This window comes from Apium graveolens, chromosome 7 (assembly GCF_009905375.1).
Source record: "Apium graveolens cultivar Ventura chromosome 7, ASM990537v1, whole genome shotgun sequence".
Lineage (NCBI taxonomy): Eukaryota > Viridiplantae > Streptophyta > Magnoliopsida > Apiales > Apiaceae > Apium > Apium graveolens.
The window spans coordinates 176,160,320-176,164,186 of record NC_133653.1 but is presented as its reverse complement, the minus strand read 5'-3'; the positions used below and the strand labels follow the sequence as shown (position 1 = coordinate 176,164,186).

The following is a 3,867-nucleotide window of genomic DNA, read 5'->3' as shown; positions in this document are numbered from 1 at the left end:
TGCATCACCTAAAAAATCATACCTTAAGTGTTCAGGCAATGGTTTAAGCTCAAGTGTAGGAGCTTCCTCAATAGATGGCTTGAGGCGCTTAGGAGATTTGTTCAGCTCCTTCATTCCAAGAGATTCAAATGGCATATCCATGTTCCTCTTCCAGGGAGAAGCATTCAGATATTGTAACTGCTCATCACCTTCATCATCTTCGCTATCAGAATTCCCCAACAAGGCCTTTTCTAAGGCATCAAACCTTAGCAATTGATCAAGTTCTGAAGTAACCTCATAATCGACCAACTCCACCTTTAAGCACTCCTCATTTTCCGTAGGGAACTTCATAGCATTGAACATATTAAAAGTTACATCCTGATCCAACACTCACATGGTGAGCTCACCTTTCTGCACATCTATCAAGGTTCAGCCAGTAGCCAAAAAAGGTCTTCCCAAGATTATGGGAATCTTTTTATCCTCCTCGAAATCAAGAATTACAAATCAGCAGGAAAGATGAGTTTATCCACCTTGACCAAAACATCCTCAACAATGCATCGTGGATAAGTAATAGAATGATTGGCCAACTGCAAAGTCATATAAGTAGGCTTTGGATCCGGTAAGTCCAACTTCTTGAAGATTGACAAAGGAATCATATTGATGCTAGCTCCCAAGTTACATAAGTATTTGTCAAATGACACATTTCCAATGGTGCAAGGAATAGTGAAGCTTTCAGGATCTTTAAGCTGCGGAGGCAACTTCTGTTGCAGCACAATAGTGCATTCCTCCGTGAGAACAACTGTCTCTAAGTCATCAAGCTTTACCTTCCGAGAGAGAATACCTTTCATAAACTTCACATAACTAGGCATCTGCTCAAGAGCTTCAGCGAAAGGTATTTTGATGTGAAGTTTCTTGAACACCTCCATAAACATCTCAAACTGCTTATCCAGCTTTTTCTTCTGTAGCCTCCTAGGAAGGGGAGGTGGAGGATAGATTTGTTTCTCCCCTGTATTACCCTCAGGAGGAGTGTGTTCAACATTAATCTTCCTTGGTTCCACTTCAGCTTCCTTTTGCACCTTTTCTTCAGCCACAGCTTCTTCATCCGAACCATGAGTATGTTCAGGGTTTGCAACCTTCCCAGACCTTAATGTAATTGTCTTTACCTGCTCCTTTGTTTCCCTCTTTCCTGGTACTTCAGTGTCACTAGGAAGTGTACCAGGTTGACGATTTAATAAGGCATTGGCAATTTGCCCAATTTGATTTTCCAAGGTCTTGATAGAAACCGCTTGGCTCCGCACATGAGCCTCAACTCCTCCAATTCAGATTTTGCATTCGACTGTTGCAGCTGGAGTTGTTGCCTTGGTGCATATTGCGGTTGCTGAAAGCCAGGGGGTTGTACTGCTTTGCTGGGTACTGCTGATAAAGCTGCTGAACTGCATTCTGAGTGTTTCTCCAGCTAAAGTTAGAATGATTGTGGTTGTTAGGATGATAGGTGGCTGGTACAGGTTGCTGCGACCTCTGAAAGTTGCTCACGAACTGAGCTAATTCACTAGAAATGGCACACTGATCAATCTCGTGGGCACCAGCATAAAGCTCACACACACTAGTGATCTGATTAACTCCATAATTAGATAGAGAATCCACCTTCATCGTTAAAGCCTTAAGTTGAGCAGCTATAGCAGTAGCTGCATCCAAATCCAGAATTCCTGCTACCTTACCCTGAGATATTCGCTGAGTAGGATTCCGGTATTCATTAGCAGCCATCAGTTCAATCAATTCATAAGCTTCATCGTAGCTTTTAGCCCACAAGGTTCCTCCTGATGCTACATCAAGCATGGGTCTAGAAGTAGCACCCAAACTATTATAGAAATAGTTAATGATCATCCAGTCAGGCATCCCATGATGAGAACACTTCCTAAGCATCTCCTTATATCGATCCCAAGTCTCGCATAAAGATTCTCCAGATTGCTGAGCAAATTGAGTACGTGCGTTTCTGATTATAGCAGTCTTCGCCATAGGAAAGAATTTGGTTAAGAACTTTTGAGCAAGATCCTCCCATTTGGTGATAGAACCTGGTGGTAAAGAGTAACCAGCACTTAGCTTTATCTCGCAGAGAGAATGGGAAAAGCCTCAACTTAATAGCATCTTCTGAAACTCCATTGAACTTGAAAGTGTCGCAGATCTCGATGAAATCTCTGATGTGCATGTTGGGGTCTTCTATCGGAGAACCCCCAAACTGAACTGAGTTCTATATAATCTGAATCGTGCTCGACTTGATCTCAAAGATATTAGCCGAGATGGCTGGGCGAACAATGCTAGACTGAATATCATCGATCTTCGGTTGAGAATAGTCCATCAAAGCCTTTGGATTTGCTTCTGGTTCTCCCATTGCAACAAGAGCTTCCTCTTCCTTTTAAAATAAGATTTCTTCTTCAACTTTCTCCTCGACTACAACTTCTTCCTCAGCTTGATCCAGTGTCCTCTTACGAGACCGAGAACGCGTATGCATACACGCTCGCTAGAGTACCTGAAACACGACAAGGAATTAAGTAAGTGACAATGTCTGAGTCACTGAACTTTAACGACCAATGATGATAAACACATAAACTAAAAATTAACACTGAATTCCCCGGCAGCGGTGCCAAAAACTTGTTAGTCGCTAAAACACGCACTAAAATTCACGCAAGTATACGCTATCGCAAGTAATATAGAATAAATTCTAGTTCGTTCCCACAGGAATAGGTTTAGATTAATTTCAATCAATGTATTTATGCAATACTAGTATGATTATTATACAATGCTAAGATGAGTAACAATTTGTGGTTGTTTATACTAAAATTTAACTAAGAGATTATACTAAAGAACATAAACTAAGAGATTGAAAAGAATTGAATAATATATGACACAAACATGGGATTCTAACTTCATTAAATACTTTATTCAATAGCCTTTTCATTCTTGATCTTAGCATGTAATGGTGATGACACTAATCAGATAACACGAAACTGATAAATGTCAACTTTCGTTGTACGAATACCATACTACCAGACACCCATAAAAGAGATAGAAGCTGAATAGACACCAATTATATTGAGACACTATATGTCTATAGAATTTGACAACATAACGGTTTAATACACAAGTTATCCCTCGTGATTACATAGGGCAAGTAAGATGGTTAAAATTACCTACAAATTATGCATAATGAATATATGAACCTATGCTAGCATGGCAAGTTCTAAACCCTTAATTTTACTTTCATTTTATTAAAGATTAACACACTATCTTATAAGTTCGCGACGCTCATAAGATGAATAAGCACCACCAAAACTAGGTTATCATACAATCACCACACACTAAGGCATCGAAACAAATTAACTAAAGAAATCCATAAATAAATCCGTTAGAACCCCACGGTAACGATTAGCCCATGATCGGACTCATCATCAACGTGGGTTCCAATGAAAGCATGGTATAAAAAACATAGTCTTTATACTTAATAAAACCAAGTACGAAACAAAAGCAAAGGTACAAGAATAAGAAAACTAGCATCCAAAGTTACAACTTAAAACAAAGAATCATAAGAATAAACTAGATCTTCTTCGCCTTGGTTAAATTGTGCTCTACGGTCTTCTTATGCCTTCTTCTTAGCTCTGGTACGTCTCTTCCTTTAAAACGACCTTTATTTATGTATATATATTTTTAGAATTAACCAGGTCTTCAAACTCTCAAAATCCCAATAGAAACAAAATTCTGCCATCCGGACCTGTCGTGGCCGCACGCTACTTCAGCGCGGGCGCGCTGAGTTTCTGCTTATTGGGCGCGGCCGCGCGCCACTTTCGCGTGGGCGCGCCATCCTTCTGGATAAAACTCTGATTTTTTTCTTCT

The 3,867-nt window shown here is 40.0% G+C and overlaps 1 non-coding gene across 1 annotated transcript; it reads left to right on the top strand.

Moving 5' to 3' along the window:
- The first annotated feature begins 1,873 nt into the window (after positions 1-1,873).
- LOC141675747 (small nucleolar RNA R71) lies at positions 1,874-1,980 on the top strand. Its single transcript, XR_012556382.1, has one exon. It is a non-coding gene; the product is annotated as a small nucleolar RNA R71 (small nucleolar RNA).
- Positions 1,981-3,867: the final 1,887 nt, after the last annotated feature.